The sequence below is a fragment of the Marmota monax genome, unplaced genomic scaffold (assembly GCF_021218885.2).
Source record: "Marmota monax isolate L192 unplaced genomic scaffold, Marmota_monax_Labrador192_F-V1.1 WCK01_AAM20220418_F8-fsc00119, whole genome shotgun sequence".
Classification (NCBI taxonomy): Eukaryota; Metazoa; Chordata; class Mammalia; order Rodentia; family Sciuridae; genus Marmota; species Marmota monax.
Window position 1 is genome coordinate 1,503,364 of NW_026694771.1, and position 23,648 is coordinate 1,527,011.

Genomic DNA, 23,648 nt, shown 5'->3' on the forward strand with positions numbered 1-23,648 from the left:
ATTGGGTACTTTGTAAATTGTAAGTTGGGTACTTTTCACATGAATCCTGATTTTTCTTCTTAGTAATGCAAGAAAATTTAAGTACACACATTGTATAAAAGTTAACAGTGGTTCAAAATGAATTTGCAGTGATCAATGCTGAGCATATTGTCCTATATGTCCTTATTCTTCTACTTGCAATTACATGACATAACTTAAGCCTGTCAAAATCATGTTGGCTTGTTTAATTTGGAGAGCTGGGTTGTCACTGAATTCATAGGAACAAATCAATGGCTAATCAGTTTAAATAGCAATCATTACTGAACATATTCATGGGAACTTAATTACTGTACAGTAGTGCCATGTCAAGTGTGAAAAAGTATTAAAATATACCAGGATGTGTCAACAGGCAATGTCAGAAAGTGCAATGGACTATGAACCCATTAAACTTGTATATTTTTAAGCACTTTACTTGGGCAAATCATCAAATCTCAGTGATAACCTGCAAAATATGCAAATTAGTAATATCGCACTTCTTAGCAAGCCACTACACATTCTTGGCCTATTTGTACATTCACTGCATTCAACACAACTTACCATTAGGGTTGTTATTGTTCAGTACAGAATCTGAAATTCTGACAATGATCTGGGCAGGTGGTTAAAACTGCATTGTCTGTTTAAGCAATTCCATCCAGAGCTATCTTATTTCCTTGCATCATTTTATACTTTATAATCTAGCTTAGTTTATTGGACAAGCTTCCCTTAGAAAACAGGAACATCATGTGTAAAACACTGGAAAGGCAAATTTTAATGCCAGGGTTCAGAACTCCAGAGTTTATAATATTGTTAGGAGAGATTGGGTCTGATCAGAAGCTGAAATGGGGCTCTGTGGGTAATGATGGGGGGAAAGCAAGAGCTTCCAGAGGTGTAGGGACAATGCAAGAAGGAATATGCTTACTTCAGAATTCTGAAATAATTTTAGAATCATAAACCACAAATACACTGATGTTAGGATGGCAACATTTACTGAGAGAGGGATAATTTTGTAGCTAGCTGTCAGTTCTATCCATCTTTCTCTATGTGTCTCAGATATAAGCACACATAGGTCATACATGTGAACACATGCACTCCCAAATATGCACACATCCTCTTTCAGAATACAGACAACAAATATACATTATTGCTACTCTTCTTTCTTCACTACTTCTCTCCTCAGCTCTTCTGCTGAGCTTTTATTGCACACTCTGTTCCAAAAGCTCACTGACCAGTTGGGAGAGAAAATTCTCTTGAAAATTAAGTGAAACATTTTTTTTCTCCTATTTTGATTCATAGGTGAAGGACAAAATAAATGCATCTTTTTTTTTTCCTTCCTGACAGTCTCAAGAGCTTATTGACAAGAACACTGATGTCTTGAGGGCTTTTCTTTTTCATCTGTTATTTCCATAGTTTCTATAACAGTTATGATATTTCTATATATTTCTACCTTAATGAAAATGGTGCTTGGAAAATGGGAGGAAGAATAAGGAAAAGGTAAGAAGAGTTCGTTTTAGTTGAATAATAAATCTAGAGAAGTCAACTTAGCCGGAGAGGTAAGAATCAGGACACATAGTGACTGGCAAAGCCAGAGGAAATAAAGTACAAAGGTATGTAAGCTTTGCCCATAAGCTAGGTATAGAAAAAAGCCACTGATACAGGTTTTCTGTTTTCAAGTCTTAGCTACCTTGTGTACACTCAGAAGCTTCCATATCCTTTTGCAAAAAATTCCCCTAAAAGAAAATGAGCAGTCTCTTGATGGATAGACAGATTGTTGTGATAATTGCACTGCAAATGCAAAGCTCTTTGTTCCCATATTAGGGCTCAGTAGGACTATGGACAGGCAAATGATGTGAGGATTGCTGGCACCTGGTCAATGGTAAACTCCTGCAGCCTCCTGAACAATGGTAATTTATACCATCCCATCTGTACACTCATTTCTTTGAGACACAAACCTGTGTCTGTGTGGTCACATGACCACAACCTAAGAGCTAAGCATACCACAGAATCCCTCCTGGACTCTGAAATACTTTCAAGGTTCAGACATAGAGTCACTGCCAAGAATGAGGACATAGAAGTCAAACTATGTCCTACTAAACTACTTTAAAAGAGAAGGAAGTGTGGTGAGAGAGTACAGCCACACAGCTCTGGCAATTCACAGGGCTTTCACTTTTAGTGTTACTAGTGAAACACAAGTGATGATTTTTCATACTTACTAAATTTTCTTCATCAGATGTATGTAGTGATATCAATATGAATATTACTGTTGGATTACATGGTCAGACAGGTGATGAGAAAAATGAAAAACATTTCCCTGAAATTAAAGAAAGTATGTTCTAAAAACTACAGGATTGTTGTAAGTAATATTTCTTCCAATGTTTTCTCCAAGCAATGTAAGAGAAGAGCTGAACCTGTTGGATATTGAAAGCTGTTGATGAGAAAATTCTGAATTAACTATGCTAACTCTCAAAAATATGATTCCCCAGAAAATTATTCATTTGTCTCTACTCTAAAAATCTGGATTCCTGTGCATTGTCCATTTAATAAGAGTCCAGTTCAAAGGGAAATGAACTGACCTTAAAATTTCAGTTTTCTTGGAATCAATCTTCTCTAAAAGGAGCTCCTGTTTCTCAAACCAAAACTGAAAAATGAAACCCAAACTGAGTCATTAAAATCCTACACTTTCCCAGGCTATCTGTAATGATGACAATAAATAATCAATGTGATTGATTGCACTGTGCCCTTACTACTTCCATTTATCAACACACACATGCATGTAGCATGGTTTGGAGACACTGAAAATATTTCAGGATTGTTTTGAACTCCCGGATTTCAAACTCTATCATTGTTTCTATTACATAATATAACTGAAATGGGTGATGATCTAGGTACAAGAGGAGAAGCTAGTAATGTAACTCTTTTCCCTGTTGTGGGCTTTTGGGGTTTCAGCAGCCCAACACTCTCAGTCCCCAAAATGATACCCAAAGATATGGAATATAAACCACACCACGGTCTAGTGTTAGCTCTCAAATGATAGAACCAGCACATGCTTCCTTTTGGGAAGCCTCTGAGGATCCCAATTATTCTGAATCAAGAGAAAAGTCAGTCAGGCTTGAAGAAAGGGGCTTGCATTTAAAATCAGCAGTAGGGAAAAGTGTGATGAACGGATGAAGTTTCTTGTCTTGTCAAAGCTGCTGAAAACGATTACCATCAAACTTACCACCTCTTTCCTCTCCTCATCTTTTATTGTATTGATAGGACATGCAATCAGATAGTCTTCTTTCTTTTCTTGCAAAAGTATGAGGTTCCTTATTGACTTTCTCTAAATTTTAATTTAAAAAAAAAGTTATTTTTCAGGACAGGATCCTGGACAAAGTCCTAAATCTCTCCTCATTTAGAACTGAAACTCAGGAGGTTCTTCTTAGGGAACAGAAAAGAAGAAATGTCATACAGCTGTGTTTGCTGCCGAAGGACTTAATGAAAGATTGCAGGCGCCACATCCTCTTTAATTGAGTTTCGGCTTGTTTCACACGTGGGAGTCCCTTGTCACAAGGGAATTATAAATGGACACATTGCCCTTCATGGCTGTGGAGGCCACTGGAGTGGAGGATGAGAAGAGAATTATTCACAGAGATTGTCCATGCCTCCTTAGAAGAGGTCAGATGGCAGGAGTCCTTGAAAAGGGAGACACAGGAGCTGTTTCCAGAAAGCATTTGATGGTCCAGCCAGCCAAATGCTAACCATTCTTTAAACACTTCCCCTTTAGTGATTGTGGGAAGAAAATATAACGATCTGCTTCCTGTTTGGTTTCTAAAAACCTGTAGTCCATCTGGATCCTTAACAGACTTAGATGTTCAAGTCACTTTATTATAGATTATGTTCCATGCTTTTAAAAACAATGAACAAATCTTTAATTGTGATTAAAAAAATTACATAGAATTTACCATATTACCTATTTTAAGTGTATATTTTAGTATTATTAAGTATATTCATATTGCTATACAACAGATCTCCAGGACTTTTTCATCTCAGAGAACTGAAAACTCTATTGATCAACAAATACCCATTTCTCTTGCCCTGAAGCCTCCAGCAACTACCATTCAACTTTTTGTATCTATGAATTGAATTATTCTAGATATCTTTATTTTTTTACATTAGATGTTTTTCTATTTATGTAAGTCTTTAATTTCTTTCAAAAATTCTTTGTAACTTTCAGTGTATGTGTCGTGCACTTCTTTTGTTCAATGTAATCCTGTTTTATTCTTGTTTATGTTTTGAGAATGGAATTTACTTTAGTTTTTCCAATTATTTATTGCTAACTTAGAGAAACGGAGTTGATGGTGTATTGATCACATATCCTATAACCATGATGAACACATTCTTTTTTTTTCTGTACGTCAAGTCTTATTATATATGAGATCATGTCATCTGTGAATAGAGACAATTTTTCTTCCTTTGCTATTGAATGGCATGACTCTCAGACTAAACTTTGGTTGGGCTCTTTTGAGACTGCTTTTCAACTAGGTCTTGACCATGGCCAAGTGGAATCATAATGGAATTTGTCAACGTTGTGTTTTAATTTAAGTCATTAATAGTTAGCTACTTCTAATTTGGCAGTAATTCCACAAAGATTGAGTTTGTTAGTTTCAAGCAACTACAGGAAATCCTGAGGAATAGTTTTATAAAACTTACATTCTATAAAGGTAACAGATATTGATCAGCAAGTATTAAATAATGTAATATTCACTATAACAGATATATATATATATATATATATATATATATATAATATATATATCACTTCTATTAATAATCTTGATTATTTTTGTTTAAGTATTTTCTACCATGCTTCTAGAAGCAGATCAGAAATTTTCTCTTGTTTTTATATATTATTACCACAGACTGTCATAAGTATTGTTCATCAATTTTTGTTTTTAGAGAATAATAGTGAAAAGTCTTCTCTACCACTGTTCTTTTTTCTTTTGTATGTCAGGTTTGTGTTCTCTATGCTGTCTATACTGCCTAAGCAGTCTTCTTCATCCTCAAGACCTTAGTGTAAAACCCCTTAGTCATTTTCAAAGGCCTATGTCAGCCTTTTTTCCCCAATTCTGTGAGAAGTTCTTTATTCTTTCTAGATCTTTTAAAAACACTTTTATTAAAAGATATTGTTTGATATATTTTAAACACCCACACAGTAATCTTTGCTTTTAATACTTGTTTCAAAAACAGCTTCTAGAATGGTTGCGGTAGTGCATGCCTATAATCCCAGCTGCTTGGGAAGCTGAGACAGGAGGATTGCTAATTCAAAGCCAGCCTCAGCAAAATTAAGGTGCTAAGCAACTTGGTGAGACGCTGTGTCTAAAAAAAATATATAAAATAGGGCTGGAGATGTGGCTCACTGGTCAAGTGCCCCTGAATTCAATCCCTGGAATGCCTTCTCCCAATCTTCCAAAACAATCATCCTTAAATTTGGATGAATATTCTACTTGCACCTATAATTTCTATTCAAGTTTCTAAAATCATAAAATTGCTGTTCTTAAATGAACCACAAATATCTTTGACACCAGTGCTCTCATTCTGAGAAAAAGGAAATGAAGCAGAATTAGGAAATCACTGTCCAAAGTTAAAATCATTAAAGATACATCCCAGGTTTCTTCTGCCTCAACCAATTGTCCCATTTAAATCAACAGAAGTGGGTCCTGAAAGGTGGGTTTAATGAGTCAGCTTTATTCTTGATAAGTGCTCTGGAAAAATAACAAACCTATCCAACAGCCTTGCCTATCTACATAAAGGTACTTCTATAAGTGACTATCTTCATATCTTCCTGATGTCTCTGATAAGATGCTTTGAATTTATTAGTGCCTATAAATTCTTCCTGATATAATATGGCTCATGTGAAGTATCTGCTTCTTCGACTACTTTGGGAAGACACTTATACTAGCTCTATGTTAGGTGAGACAGATCATTTCTCTCTGTTGTCCTTGTCAGGTCCTCTGTATTTGTGCATTCCTACCACAAGGGATCGCTGACCTCCAGGTGTGTTCCTGCCACTTTATGAGACACTGGGCCTAAATTGTGAAACCAAACAGACTTGGCCTCTCCCTTCAAGTCTCTTTCCTCAGAACCATCTAGCAAGACTGTTGTCTTCTCCAGCTGTATGGGCCTTTAAATAAATATTCCTAGCCTAAAAGAAAAAAGTCCATTCTCTGTCTAGTTATGACCTGCCTATGTTAAACACAGCCCAAGACCACACTCTGTTCTGCATAATTACCTCACAATGAAAAGTTAGTAGATAAAAACTGGGTCCACACATAGGATATCTCATAAAGGATGAGTTCCTTATGTATTCCTGTGACTGTAAATTGAACCAAAGTTTTTCACTTTTAAAGTTGCCAGTGTTAATTTTGAGGGTCAACCAGTGTTTTCTTTCTTTCTTTCCTTTTTTTTTTTTTTTTGGTGGTGGTGGGGAGAAGAAGAGGTACTCCCTTGAGTAGGGCAATTCACCTGTGAAGTGCTTATGCTCTCAATAGTCCATAAGCTGTAAGTATGCTGTGAAGATAGAAGCCTGTCTACCTGGTTAATGGATATGTATTAATTGTTCCTAAAACAGTGCCTGGAAGATGGTAAATAGTCAATAAAAATTATAAAATAAATAAAAGGAAAAATGAACCTGTTATATGCTGGTTGGTCATTTGTCTTCTTCATTCCTCATTCTTAGAAAATGCCATTAATCTGAAAAGGGTTAGTAATTAGAATAAATTTGCATGAACCTTGCTGTAATTACAGCCTGTTAAGGAAAAATGATCTTGAAGGGTCTTCTGTAAAATTCAATAATGTTTCTCCCACATTTTGCTGCTTTCTTCACTCTCCTTGGTTTCTACTATCCTAGAAGCCCTGATATGTGCACCACCTCATAAAGTCTACCTGGAGGAACCTCAGTGAGGCTTGCTTTGTGCAGGGACTGAAATGGGAAGGCTGTGGTTAGCAAGGGGAATTTCTCTTGTATAGCTACTGCCCACAGTCTAATTTATATTCTCACTTTGTGCTTCATCTCTCTGCCTGGGTGATGGACTAGTATAGAAAAGATATGAGACAGTGAATAAAAAACATATATTGGATTAATTTTTTTTTTATTTAGTAATTACTTCACTGCAGCAAACAGAACTGGATCTGAGTGAATGTTGACATCTAATTTTCAGGTTTTGAATTGCTTGGAGAAAAAGCAGATCATTTTTGTTTTTATCTACTAACTTTTCACTGTGAGCTAATTATGCAGAACAGAGTGTGGTCTTGGGCTGTGTTTAACATAGGCAGGTCATAACTAGACAGAGAATGGACTTTTTCTTTTAAGCTAGGAATATTTAAAGGCCCATCATCTTGGAAGATCAAAGGTGATGTCATTTGATACATACACTTTCAGGGAATTGCCTCCTTGAAAGACATGTGTTTTACCCCCAGTTCATTCATAAACTGGCAGCATAATTTGGAAACAAAGACCCTCTTATCTAACTTTGCTTCATTTTTGGGGTACATTCCATCCTCATGAATGAGATATTATGCTTTGTGGCATTCTATTGTCTTTGCTTACTTGCAAATGTATATATGTATATGTTCTGATGTTGTTTTCTTTGGTTTCCAAATGAACAAAGAAATTGGGAAAATGGGACTTCTAATGGAAAGTGGCATGGAATCATGGAACTGAAATATCAGGGCTATAAAGGACCCTCATGATTATATTTTATCACTTTTATGCATCAAAAATAAGCAGACTTTACAATCTCACTATAACGCCCTCACTTAAGAAAGCAGTTAAAAATCCATGGGTCCTCAGGATCATCCTCCCTTCAAATAAGCTAGCTACTTGTTTAGGAATTCCCACAATCAACCTCTAGTTTGGTAACTCATGAAAATGAATAACAGAACTCAGGGAAGTGCTATATTTATTATTTTTGTTTTATTGTAACAAAATAATATAACTTAGAAGTCAAAGAAAAATATGTGTAGGGTGAAATTTGGGATAATGGACTGATTCCATTCCAAATGCAAGTTTACATTGCACTCAGGAACATACTACCTTCCTGACACTGCTGTGTGGTGATATTCAAGTAGCATTGCCAACTAGGGATAGCCATCTGAGCTTTGGTTTCCAGAGGGTTGTTTTTTTGTTTGTTTGTTTGTTTTTTGTTACCAATGATAAAAATCAGGGGCACTTGACCACTGAGCCACATCCTTAGCCCTATTTTGTATTTTATTTAGAGACAGGGTCTCACTGAGATGCTTAGTGCCTTGCTTTTGATGAAACTGGCTTTGAATTTGTGATCCTCTTGCTTCAGCCTACTCAGCCACTGGGATTGCAGGTGTGTGCCGTGGTACCCAGAGTTTTTATTGGAGTTTCATTACATGGGCATGATTCATTGGATTATTGTCTATGTGACTAAATTAAATTTCCAGCCTCCTATTCCTATTCTCTGAGCTCCAATTCTTTAATCACATGACTGCTCTTTCAAATGTGGCCAGCCCTTATTCTGAGTAACTATATTATTATAAACTACCTAGGTATCCACCATGAGACCCTTTTTATCATGAACTATTAAATATGATTGAGGTACACCATCAACAACAAAGACACACTTATCACTAGGGAAATTCCAATTTAGAGACAACCTTCCCAAAGACAGGACAGTGGCTAGCTTGTTCTTCCAGTTAGAGTAAATCTCTTACTATACATATATGTATATGCAAAGTTCAGATTGTTGATTTTGTTTAAGGAGTTCAAAGGTTAGAGGAAAGAACTGTATCCAGGCAAATAGCTCTCCTGATTCACTGTTTAGAACTTCTTTTTCCCACAGCCCCACATTATTACTAGGATATGAAATCTACTTCACAGAAGCTTTTACAGTGGAATACTCTGTCTCATATAAAATGTATAAGGCAATGGTGGTATGATTATTAATTTTATACCTGGTGACTTCATTTATATACTATGACCTGCTTCAAGTGAGGGAGTGAGCTTGAGAATCAGGACAAGTTTCTTAATAAAGAGAAAAAGGTGATGAGTAGAGGAAAAAATCAAGGGGCTTTCTGCTTAGAATCTCAGGAAAAATGATAATCTCAATACTGAAATTTAGTAACTGGATAGAATACTCTGCATTTAAATAAGAGGTCAATAAGAACTTTCTACATCTTGAGTCTTCATCTGCCTAATATAAGGAATGAGTAATCTTAAAAACTGGCGTCATACCAGGACATCTTTTATCCCATTCACAGGAAGTCTGCTACGAAAGCATACAGATTCTAGGCTAAATATTGTAAAACACAAAGGAGGAAATATGAATACATGCATGTATCTACTTATTTTCGCAAAGATACATTAGATACAACCCACATAACAAAAGGAATTGTTTATATCTACAAGTAATTGGCCAGAGTGTAAAGATGGAGGAGAAAGTGAAACTTCTATAACATTTTGTATAATTGGGGTTGTTAGAAACTTATGCTCTACATATAAATAAAAAAAAACCATGAATCAGAATCAGATGAAAACTGATAACTAGCTACCAATAGAAACAATTCCAGTTGTCTTTTAAATGAATGTCATAATGACAGAGGAAAAGACAAAGAACTAATCCAAATATTTCATTATTATATAATTATCAAGATGTCATTTACATTTAATAAAATTCCTCAGTTTCCCTTCCCCATTCATTTTATTTTACTTTGTGAATAAAATAGCAGTCAGTGGATGCATCCTGATAAACAACAAGCAAACCGATAAATAAGGAAGGAATAAGGTCTTCCCAACTGTAGAATACAAGTTAAAAAATGCAGAGAAAGCAATGGATTTGGAAAAACACTATTTTGCAATCATCCCAGAACAAATATTTTTAGGCAAGAATTATCAGTTGGTACTAAATCCAAATTTTTAAAAAGATGACGAGAAGCAGAATATTTGCATAATCCCAAACTGCTCACAGATTCCTTATTAGTTACAACAGGGAAGGTAATAATTATACATTGAAGAAATTGGACCACATTTTGACCTGGATATCCAAATTAATATTACCAGTGAATGAGTGTCAGTTGGGCAAGTCGCCTTCAGAATAGGGCACCCCCTAAGGAGAACCCATCAGTCATGTCATAATCCAGCTGGGTGTGTATTACCTGAATGGAATTAGAAGAAAACATTAAATGTGCCAACTAAATGCAGCAAGTGATTATGAACTATTGGAGGAAAAATATTATGAAGTGCGTAACTGGGTCACTTGACAAAATTGGATCAGATAATGTTGTATCAATGTTAAATTTCCTGAATTTGAAATGTGTGTATGTATAAGAATATATATGTCTAACATATATGTAAGAATATGTTGGAGTCTGTAAACAAGTCAAAATAACACCTGGCATTTTGCCAGGGGAATGTTAGAGTTCATAAACAAGTCTGGATGGTGCCTGGCAAAATGCCAGAGGGAGTGGTTTGAGAAGTAACAAAAGCGAGCCATTAAGTGTGGAGATTCCTGATTGGTTGACTGATGTATCTAGTTTATGCTAATTAGATAAGCTGTGTGGAATGTATAAATACTGCTCCTGTCCTGCAATAAATGGCTCCCACTCCTGCTGTATCAACGTACACAAGTTGTTCGTCCCCCGATTATTCTGCTGCAGCTGGACTGCGGCAAGAATATATACCAAAGCAAAGGTGGCCAAGTAGTGAAGTCATAAACCAGAAAAGGGGATAACAAGTATCTACTTGGTACAAGTTTGAAATCATTTCCAAATTTGAATTTGAAAAAAAGATAGATTTTAACAAATTGTATACTGTTGCAGAAAACATTCTAGGAAAAAAAAAAGAACTAAATTTCTAGGGAATGAGCCCCAAATGTCTTAGCTTATGGCAAGGTAGGCAGATTTTTTGTTTTGTTTTTGTTTTGTTTTCCATTAATTTAAAGAGCCTTGTTTGAATGAAACCTTTCAAATCTTTCATTTTCACATTAGATGAGCTGCCTTTTGTAGACCCTGTCTCTCAATCATGCTTTCCTTCCAGCATACTGATGTCAGGGGAAATGTGGGCTCCTCATTTGCTTCACTTGCATTGTTGTGATCCAGAGGAGGCTCTCAGGAGAGTACCTGGGTGCAAATGCTTCCCCAGTCTGGGCAGATTCCCAGGTCATTCCTTCCTCCAGAGGCCCTTTTCCCTTTCAGCTCCACATCCAATTTTTCACTCAAGGTAAGCAAACAGATGGCTCTCTGGGCCTCTAAGGGGCCTCCAATGTAATGGGAACTCATTTTACACCTTGTACAGGCGATGAGGATTAACAGTCTTAAATGGCCAAATTACATATTGCCTAACATTTGTGATGCCGACAGCAGCCGAAAAGAACTTTAGGGACTTCATTTCATTTACTCTCATGGTTGTTGCAAGGTAAGGGGCATGTATCATAAGCCTCACATTTCAAAAGCAACAACAGATACCCAGATAAATTATGGGCACTACTCAGAGGTTTGGTAAAAGCCTGTGTCTCAGACAAGATAATTTTTACCATATTTGACAGCAAAGTTTTACTTTGAAAAATTCTTTTGAAAATAATAATTTTTTAAAAAGTGATTAGAATTTTTAGTATCTTGCACCAATCTCAGTTCACCATCTATAGCAACTATTGTAGTCTTCCTTTGCACACATGACTTCCAGGGTGTGAGTCTGTGTGTGTGAATATATATGCACATGTGTGTGCAACATGCATGCGTGTACACATGTGCAGGTGCATATAAATACATTCATCTTGTTTTCATTGCCCTGTTAATGGTTTTCATGTGATTATTTCTAGAGAAAGATGATGAGATTATGGAATGCATACTTTTTGCTTTGGGTTTTGCAGAAATAAGATTTTTCCAAAGTTGTACAATCATAGGGTTGAGAGGAACTTGAGACACTGCCACATTGAAGACATTCCTATCTAACAGGATCTTTTTAAAAATAATCCATGGAGATGACATTTTTCTTTTTCATGAATGAAGAGAAAATGGGAACACAATGTAAAAATGGGAGTCATCACCAACATCAATTAGCAGAGTTAGTTTGAACAAATTTCATTTTTTCTGTATATCTCACTGGGGGTCTCAAGTATTGTTACTCTATTATTCATTCTTCATTTCGATCCTAACTATTTTACAGTGTTGAGTTTTCTTTGTGTCCACTTTGACCTGACATTCTTCTTTTACTTTCTCTTCAGCCTGATTCAGTTGTCACATGTTTGTTTGTTTTTTCTCACCCTCTATTGTTGGAAACCCCATATCATGCTGACCAGTGCCATTCCTCCTTCAGATTTAAGACTGAATCTCAAATCTGACTCTACAGTCTAGTCTCTTCCTCAACAAAATGTCAGACATAACAAGAGTGCTGTGATCTTAGAGTAATTTCCAGACTCTTACTTCTTAAGTTAATAAGCATAGTTCTTTGAACAGGGCTTAAACATTGTGGTCCTTATTGATGCTGTGAATTTTTACTTATTTTGTTGTCCAGCATTTTTACATTGAGATTTATTAAAGGAAAGATTATGGAATGTTTGCTGATAGTGCTTCAAATATAACCTCCCCTTAATGCAACACACTTCCACCCAGTACAGACTGAAGCCTGGCTCAGGGCCTTTTGTGGGTGAAAATAATGGAGAGACAGAATTTACTGCAATTTCCCACTTAATTTTCTCTACATAATACTATATTACATATGGCCAATCTCATATTATAATAATTCAGGGAAATTATTGCTCTTTTAGTGTGGAAGCTCAACCAGCTTGTTACTTCATTTTACAAATATTTATTGAGCACTAAAATTATGACACATTGTTTTAGCTGGAACTTAACTGTGGAAGATATAGTGGTCAATGAAACACTGCTCTCAAGAATCTTATATTCTATAGGAAAAGACAAATGATACACTAGCAAACAGACACGGAATAGGGTAGATTCAGGTAGTAATGTATTCTGTGAAGAAAAACAACAAAAAGATGGTGATGTGAAAAAAAATTATGTGGGGTCAGGTAAGTCAGTGGTTAGATTTTGGTGTTCAGAGATGGCCTCTCAGAGAAGCATCTGAATTGGGGTTGGGTAATAAGGGGACTGCCATCAATATTATGGGTATGGACAGAAAGGACCTAAAGTTCAAAAGAGATTAATGCATTTGAAGGACATAAGGAAGGCCATATACCAAGGACAGACAGCAGTGAGGGAGATGGTAGATGATGTCAGAAAGGTAGAGGGACAAGTAGGTATTGGATACAGTAGGCTGATAAGAGGAATTCACCATTTGTGATTTCAAGCATATTTGCATTTATTACAAGTATATGCATTAGAATAAAGGAAGTAGTTTCATAGAACAGATGGTAAAAAGTAAGTTGCTGGTCAAAATTATGCCAGTGAACGTCAGGAAATATAAATTTTGCTCAGCCTTTTAGTCAAAATTTCTAGAACTGCTGAATGAGGAACCATTGGACATTTTGGGGGTGGGAATGTTCTGTGGTTAGAGATGCCATGTCTCCATTTTCAGCTTTAGGTAATCTTTCAACAGTCTGGGGGCAAAAGCCTACCCATCTCTCACTCCCATGGGGTATGTGCTGGTTGTCTCTACTTTTACTTAGAAAGCAGAAGACACATCTATCATTAATTGCTACACCAGCACAGACTGCTTCTCCTTAAACTTCCTTATACTAAAAGAGTTTTGTTTTCTTTTTTTTAAAATAAAATTCCACTCACCCTGGTTTTGGAAGGAAATAATGATAATTATAATCCCAAACAGCAGCTAATGAAAAATGTCATCTATATTTGGTTCTTAATTGTATTAGATTGGTTTGGTATCAGGTTTTAGTTCCTCGCCATTTAGTAGCTATATAACACTGGCCAAGTTACTCAACCTCTCTAAGTCTCCTTTTCCTCTTCTGCATAACTAGGATAATAAGAGTACTCACCTGAGAGGATGGTTGTATGAATTATATTAAACAAGATAACATATGCAAAGCACTTAGCACGATGCCTGTTACCTAATGACCACTCCACACTGTTACAGAAGTTAGCAACAATAATAACCACTCACATTTGCATAATGCTTCCATTTTACAAAACACCTCACATACACAATGCCATTTGATGCTTATAATAATTCCACAAGGCTAAATTCCTTGCACAACTTCCTGCAATTGTAAGTAGTCAAAATTAATTTTAGAATAAATTCCTACACTTAAAGACTGGAAGGAAGGGGACAGGGAAGGCAGAAATAATGACAGAGGGGTCAACAGAGTGGTAAGATGATTCAGTCTACAGTTAACATTTTTTAAACTAAGTAATCTACAAACCAGAGTTTCCTATATGGATAATGAAATGGTCAAGCTATTTTGTGTATTAATTAAAATATCATTAATGCAATCAGTTTCATTTTGTTGGAGAAGTCATGTTAGAATGATTCAAATTGTATTCTAAATTAAATACATACACCACTCTTAATGCAGATGATGTAGTATATTCTAATTTAGACTGATTTCTTTGGCATCTGGTTCATTCTGGGAAGCAGTATGACCCCTCTTCAACAGATATGCAACTACATAAATTTGTCACCCAGGGGTGGCAGAAGGCTCGCCGGTCTACTTCAAATGACAGAGAGATTGGGGGTGACACCACCAGAAAAAAAAAGTACAGTTAAAGTGCTTCTTTGCAGTGCATGTGGCACTCTTAATAAACCCCCATAAGTGGTTAAGCATTCAAACTGGGATTTGGCGAATGCTCTGGAGTGCTCTTTCTCTTCCAGCACAATGCTTTCTCTGGCCAAGCAGGCTAGAAACAACTCTAATTAGATTGATAGGACAATGCCCTCCACCGGGATGTTTTCCTGTGTTGTAGCTTTGTTATCTTCATTCTCATCACTCCACCTTTAGGCACTCTCCTTTTTTACTCAAGGAATAGGACTCCACATGAGAAAGCACATCCTTGACAGACTTGTTATGCCTTCAGGTCAATGCCAGACATACAAAGGTCACTGAATAACAAAGAGAAGAACTATATCTTGCTCTGCCTCCCGGCAGAATACAAGACTGATGTGGCTCAGTGAACCACCTTTGTGTTTTTTCCTAGCCTGAGCTAACCTTAGGCAAAGCTATAATATAGTTCAAGTCTGCTGTGGATCTTTGATTTCTATCTTTCTGTACTCCATTCTTCCTGCTTAGACATTTACTATTACTTGGGGCTTACACAGAGCAAGACACTGTGGGGAAAGTTACACCAGAATACAGAGAGTTATAAGATGGTTCAGTTCTTATCCAGAGGAAGAAGGTGATATTTAATGACCCAAATAGTTTATGGTGACATTTCTGACCTGATAGCACCTGAGAAGGAGGGCTAGTTTAGGTCATGAGGGTTTTATCCAGATTGTGTGCAGCTGAGGGCACTTAACCGCCTTTGAGTGAGACAAGTATACAAAAAATAAAGAAATGGGCATAAGTGCCATGGCCTCTAATGATTTGTTTTTGGAAGAGTCATTGGATTGACATATCATACTGACATTTAAACTCCCCTTATCTCTAGGGTAAAGTACAGATATTTTAAATCAGGAATCATGATTTGAACAACTTCGTGGCATAATTGAAGGACCTACTTTATAGCGCCTGACTGCTGCTCACAATAAATACTCTGTCATGTTCATTGATGATTTTGGACACAAATGCTAGAAAATTCTAACATGTCCTCCACTTGATTTATTTATCACATTTATATAAACTGGTTTTCCAAACTGTTTCACAAAATTCAATAATGTAGTTAACTTCCGCAATAATAAAAAATTGCCAAAAGGAAAAGAAAGTGAGATATGACATAGACACTATATGAAAATACAGAGCACATTTTCAGCTCAAGTTATAAATGAGATGGAGAGTCAATAGTGTTTTCGGTAGTGCTCCAATGAGCAGGGAGTTCACACACAGACGAGGTTACACTGTTGAAATGTTACAGTATAAAACACTAAGACTCATGGTGACATCCCAGAGCTCTAATTTAAGAAGACTGTCCTGACCTCTCACACACGCATACACACACAAACACACACCTAGATCCAGTTCTTATTTCAGCCTACCTTCCATGCAACTTATTTGACCTATAGATTTGGTACAGGCAAAAATCTTCTATTTGTATTGAAGTCTGGAATACATTTTGTCATTCTTCTTTGCTTCCAGTGCAATGCATTATGAAGACTAGTTTGTATGAGAACAGTAGAGTTTGTGTCTTGACTTAGCCATTCATTATCTATGCCCTTTAAAACACTGCTTGTCCTCTCAAACTTTTACTTTGCTTCACATCAAAAGGGAGAAAAATTATAACTTGTAAATGTTGCATAAACATTTCCAAGTATACAATACATATGATAAATATAACCTGGAAAATGTAACTTGGATGCTCATGTAATTGTACTGGGTTCAAGTTGATCCGAATTTAGAGATAGTTCTTATGTTTATCATGAATGATTCTTTCACTTGGTGAATGGAGACTTCAGTTGTGCTTTTGAACAGTATGGTAGTGTGAACTCCATGTGTCAGTTTAATATGTTCAATTGCATGTAACAGAATACCCATTTTGCAGTGATTTTTAAAATAAAGGTTCATTTTTACCATAAATCAGGAAGGTTAGATGTAAGTGGCTATAATTCTTGCTTCAATATCTCCTTGCTGTGGATGTTACATATCTGTAATATTTGGGGGTTTCCTTTATGATTGTAAGATGTTGACCTTGACTCTCAATATCAGATTCCATTCAAGGCAGAAAGAAGAGCAGGGGAATGATGGCCACAAATGTCCTCTTTCATAGGCAAATCAAAAACTAGTGGAAAACATCATCAGATTTCACTTCCTTCCCATTGGCTAGAAACACTGGAGCTACCAGTAGGAACAAAGATTAATGAAAAAAAAATTTGAGTTTTTAACTAAACAAAATGCTTCTGAATGTAATGTGGGATTTTTTAGCAAGAAAGTGGGAGGAAAGCAAAATTGAGGAGTTGTCTCAAAACCTCTGCTTTAAATTAATGTCTTAATGGACTAATTTAAAATTGAGCTATTTTTCCTAATCAGATCCCAATATTTCATTACTGTGATACTTCAGTTCACTCACATACAGTGGCACAGATACAGATGTGTGGAACATTTCTATTTATCCAACAAAGCTAGTTTTTAAACAGGACTGCATTTTTGTTGTTGTTAAAATGGCTTTTCTAATTTTTTATTCCACTCAAGGAACATTTAGCTTCTTAGAGGAGAAACCATGATTTTTTTCCTCCCCGATATGTCTGTAAGTATGGAAATCAGCAAATAAAAAGAACCCTAGCATGAAATTTGCATGTACACACAACTAAGTTTATCATACAGCTAAGTTTATCAGTTTAGATACAACTGGAGTCATTGTATCTGGATGAATTATAAATGATGAAAACTCTACAAATTAGCAACTTTGACTCCAGTTATAGGAAGCTGAATTTAGTTGTATCTGCAAATATTACAAGAACCATTGTACTTCTTACAGGTTTGGAGACACACAAGTGCATGAAGACTTTCTGCTCATTTGATGGGGGTTATAGAGTCATGCCAGTCATATCTCACTGCATTTACGCATGAGTTTGAAAAATTCTGTCTGTATTCATGGAAGTAAATGCAGAAGCATCTATGTGGTCTGCATACAGTGCTAGCAGAATAAGAATTCTGCCCCAGTTATATGATTTAATGATGATTTTGAGGAAGAGCTAGTATACAAAGGAGAGGACATCCAGAGGTGCAGGGAGAGGAATATGTAGAGAGATATTTGGAACAGGAAAAACAATCTATTTATATTGTTAAGTGCCTAGAAGGTATTTCACTGAGTTGCCTTCTCCTGAATCTCCTTGGGCATCTCATTTATTTATCTCAATAAATGGTGGGAGCAACACTAAACACAGCTTGAGTTTGTGGATTGGAAATAAGTTAGACTATGATATAGGCACTTTTAGAGTCTTGGTAAGGAGCATAAGCATGCCTAGCCCTACTTGTCTTAGAATACTTAGGTGTTTATCTCTTTGGAAATTGAATTCTCTCATAGCAGCCAGCTTCATAAAATGGAAAAAAAAATGTGAAAAGTTTCAGAAGCTAAGAACATTTAATAATGGTAGAAATTTACATTTTCATTTTAACTGCCAACAACAAAGCAGTTCCTGATTTTTTTTGTTTTTTTTGGTTTAGAGCATTGATTTTATGGAAACCATATCACTGAATATCAGGTTAGTATCCTTTTTTACTTCCTTTAGAATTCTGTAGGACATTATCCATCAGAAAATCATAGGGTGAAAAGGAATGGTTTGGCTACAGCTTAATATGTGATTTTTCATAAACTCCAACTGCAAGAAAATGGAAGACTAATATATTCTATTAATTTGCTTTTCAAAGTGGAGATCTTTAATTGGTCTAGAAAACTGTGGCTCTCATAAAGGCTGGGTTGCAACCAGAAAGTTGTCAAGTCCACTTGGTGGGTTTTCCTTCAGCACTGTTGATGTTCAGCCCAGCCTGTCCTCATAATTAGTGAAGTGGAGCACTGACACAATGGCCCCATTAGTATGCCAGTACTTACACCACTGTGCTGCAAGCCACCAGGAGCTCAGAGGACACAGTCTGTGTGTGGTCAAGAACATTTTGAGCTCAAGAAAAATATGAATGACATTGTAAACTCTTAAGACATTTAACCAGGAGTATCTGTTGCCAAAAGACGTCCTTAATAATAGCCATGCATGATAACATTAAACAAGAAGACAACATCACTGTGTAACTGGAGAACATGGAGTTCATACTTTACATGACTCAAGAGAACTCTACACAAAGCAGTTTCCATTAAGGATGAAGAACCAGCCTGAACCTTAGATAATGATAAATGGACAGATTTTGGCCAATAAAGAAGAGTATGATTTTTTCAGGTCAAACATCTCTTTCTTTGAGAAATCATCTTGACCTTTCTTTTCTCATCTCTGCTTATGCGTATTTGGACAGAAGTAGGTATTTGACTCAAAACTAGCCAATGAGAATATTTCACTCAAACCCAAGTTATTGTGAGCTGTTGCTAGCACATTTGTGAAAGGTGTCAGTGAAAATACCTCCTGGTGCTGCATGCAACATATTTCCCTTTATGTGGAAGGAAAATATGCTTGAGAATGAAGCCAATGGAAGCCAAAAGCAAAGCTGAGATGGAGGGAGGGTGGAGAGAAGTCTGGATAATGGAGGGAGAGGGAGAGGGAGGAAGAGAGAACCACCGGGGAAACCTGCACCCAGCCATAACTGACTAGATCTGTCTTTGGACTTTTAAGGCCAATAATTTTTTTTCTTAAGCTATTTTGATTTGAGATTGTCTCACTTGGAATGATGAGTATACTATTTTAACACAGATCAAGGCAGGCGGGTTCTTTGTCTCGTGAATTTGAGAAATGAAATCCACAGACACAGTGTGAGAGCAAAGTAATAGGATTTGTTAGAGTGATAGAAAGTGAGCAGAGTTCCCAAAGGGGAGGGAGCCCCAAGAGACGGATGCCAAGTGGTGTCTGCTGTCCAGAGGTTTTTAAAGGTCTATCGGATGGCCCAGCACAGGTAATTGGTGGGTTGAGGGATACCAACATGAACTAATCAAACTCTTCAAGCTCCAAGCTTAATAAGACAATTAGAAGTGCATATTATCTAGGGGTACAGGCAAGAGTAATTAAAGAAGGACTGCTGTTATTGAAGCTGTGAGGAACAGAAACAATCTTGTGGTTAATGCTAACAGAGAGCAGAGAGTTACAGCTTGTCTTTCAGTTTTGAAGTCTCCTTTCCAGTTTCATGATGATCCCCTCCATTCCTGTTCTTTTCCAAGGCCCTTATCCTGGATGCCTATGGGAGATATATATCTTCCTACTTCACTGTCAAATACACAAAATTAAAAATACAATGAATTCCAGAAACTCGGTTATCCTTTACAAGAATTTTTAAGCATAACCAAAACGTCATCCTATAGCAAGCCAAATCACTAGCTTGGCTGTGGTCTAGTAATTTATCATGCCTGGCTCTTTCATGATCTCATCACTGTTATTGTAGGTCATATCTGTAGCAGTCTCTGATCTCATTAGATCCATGCTGTCAGATGACAACAGGAGACTACTTTCATAGTGATTTGAACTCACAGCCCAGTGTAGTGGTAACACATACCAGAAAAACACTCAGCAGTAGTCAGCAGGGCTGTATCTGTAGCTGGAAGCTACTATTACTTTTGCTAGAAACACTAGGAGTTGAAGTTACTATTGCAGAAAAAATTTCCATGAGCCTGTCTTACTTCTTAGTATGTGCTAAGATTTTGCAATGTTTTCCTTGTCTAAGGCAGAAAATGATTCTATTCAGAGTACTATACAGGTTGAGGCAGTGGATCCTTTAAAGAGTTTTGCTTTGATAGGTGACCTAAAATTTAATTTTATATCATTGTTTCTGTACCTTCAACTATTAAACCACATGCAGTACAGGATGTAAAGACTTTTGTATAAACAGCATGTGATAAATGGAATCTTGATTTGAAACTACAAAACAAAATCTAAGGAGAAACACAACCATGTATTTAATTGAAAAAAAGATGACTAGCAATGCTTATCATAGAAGCTACTAATGAAAAAGCCACAGGACAAAAAGGAAAGGAGGACTATGGACCAGAAGTTAAAACTCTTCCAGACTAGGTTCCCTCTGCATCTGGCCACTTAATAGAAATTAGCTCAGTGCTTTTTTTTTTTTTTTTAAACTTAATAAACATGTTGCAGGACTCATCTGGAAACAAGAATCTTGTACACATTGGCTTTTTAACAGCTCCATGAGGGAATTGATCACAGATACTCTCCACTTTTAACCTCAGAGCCTGGGGTGACTTAGTTAAGTGCACTCACTGTCAATATTTCTCCTCCATACATAATGCAGAGCACACTCTCTAAGTCCTAACTGGGTAATTTAGAACCAAAACTTACAAGAATGAAAGAAGAAAAAGCTCACGTTATACTTTTTAACCACCACTGTTTAACACTTAGATTAAAAGCTTTACTGTGATCACACCTTTGATGCATTTTACTTAGAAGGAAATGGCTAAAGATGGTTTATTTCTATTATAGTTTATTCCCCATGGGGAAAACAGTGGATGTCACTGGCCAACACATTAAAAAGTTTCATGCTTTGCACAATTGTTGTGGGGCTGGTGGTGAGGGCCAGAGAGGATGTCATGTTATTCTAAGTCACATATTGCCATAGGATCTATACATTCTGAATTACCATAAACAAATTGTTGCCACTTTTTTCTTTTTTAATTTATATATGACAGAAGAATGCATTACAATTCTTATTACATATATAGAACACAATTTTCATATCTCTGATTGTATACATAGTTTATTAATGTCTTCATACCTGTTCTTTGGATAATAATGATCATCCCATTCTACCATCATTAATTACCCCATGTACCCTCCCTTCCCCTTCAACCTCTCTGCATTATCAAGAGTTCCTCTTTTCCTCCTATGTTCCTTCTCCCTATCCCACTATGAATCAGCCTCCTTATATTAAAGAAAGCATTCACAATTTGTTTTTTTTTTTTTGAGGGATTGGCTAACTTCACTCAGCATTATATTCTCTAACTCCATCCATTTACCTGCAAATGCCATGATTTTATTCTCTTTTATTGCTGAGTAATATTCCATTGTGTATATATGCCACATTTTTTAATCCATTCATCTATTGAAGGGCCTCTAGGTTGGTTCCACAGTTTAGCTATTGTGAATTGTGATGCTATAAACATTGATATGGCTATGTCCCTGTAGTATGCTGTTTTTAAGTCATTTGTGTATAGACCAAGGAGAGGGATAGCTGGGTCAAATGGTGGTTCCATTCCCAATTTTCTAATAAATCTCCATACTGCTTTCCATATTGGCTGCACCAATTTGCAGTCCCACCAGCAGTGTATGAGTGTACCTTTTTCCCCACATCCTCACCAACACTTATTGTTGTTTGTATGCATAATAGCTGCTATTCTAACTGGAGTAAAATGATATCTTAAGAGTAGTTTTGATTTGAATTTCTCTAATTACTAGTAATGATGAACATTCTTTTCATGTATTTGTTGACTGATTGTACATCATCTTCTGAGAAGTGTCTCTTCAGGTCCTTGGCCCATTTATTGATTGGGTTATTTATTTTTTGGGTGCTTAGCTTTCTGAGTTCTTTATATACCTCAGTGATTGGTGTTCTCTCTGATGTGTGAGGAGTAAAGATTTGCTCCCACGATGTAGGCTCTCTATTCACCTCACAGATTTTTTTTTCTGAGAAGAAGCTTTTTAGTTTGAGTCCATCCCATTTATTGATTCTTAATTTTAATTCTTGTGCCATAGAAGTCTTATTAAGGAAGTTGGGGCCTAATTCCACATGATGGAGATTAGGGCTTACTTTTTCTTCTATTAGATGCAGGGTCTCTCATTGTATTCCTAAGTCCTTGATCCATTTGCATTTTTTTTCTTTTAATCATAACATGGATACATATATAGTGCTGTATGTGAGAATATATACTGGAAGGTATTATGGAAGTATGGTTAATGTATTGCATTCCATTAAATCAGGAAGTCTTGCTGCTCCTATTTTCTCATTGACTGACTGCTATTCCCTGGCTCTCCTGATATCCTATTGCACTGACTCTCATTCCAGATGTTTCCATCTCTCTTCCATTGATTTTTTTTTTTCCTGTTTGAATCCCTCATTGTTTCTGGTTGAAGTCTATCAAGATGTTTTCTATGTTCAGTCTGTTACCAAATATACCAAATACATTTATTTCTATATTAATATATTCGCATTTTAAGAGAGGTTCCCTGATAGCACCCAATATGTCAGTTAAAGATGGTTTTTAACAGATAACATGCTAAATCTAAGGGGAAGAGGCTCTTTAAGTTAGTGTGCTCTTCTATCAGTTTCTCCTGGGGAAGTTGACACTGTGAACCAGGGCTTCTCAGGATCTGGCTTATGTACCACTTGCATCAGGTTTCATCCAGAATATGCAATCTAAATTCAGATTTCTAGGCTCTGCTGAAAGATTCTGATTCATCTGCTTTAACAAAACCGGTGGTTGAATCTTATGCCCATGATAGTTTGATACCCACTTCTCTGGAGCTCTTCTAGGTTCCACTTTACAACTGTTACTGAAAACTGAATATACCAGCAGATGTTTCTTGTAAAGGGTGTTAGGCCACTTTGCTCAGAAGTGTATGGACTATCAAGGATGAGCATTATATCAAGCTGAAAAGAACCATGTGCCTCTTGTATGAAAAGAGTTGTATAATGTGTAGAGATGATTTATTCATCAAAAAGACTCTTTTCTTATTTGAGGATCAAACAACAATTTCTTGTCTTGGTTTAAAAAGTACCTTTCATGAACCAATAATGAATGAACCAATAAGTTAAAACCAACTACCATACTTACCGGCATTTTAAGGAGAAAGTTGATTTACTTGCCACATTGTTTCAAATGATTCTACTTTCCATGAAAAAAAAGGCTTAATAAATGTAGATTTTTTTTTTTAAGTAGCCATTTCCAATGCCTTTCCTGTGTGGCAT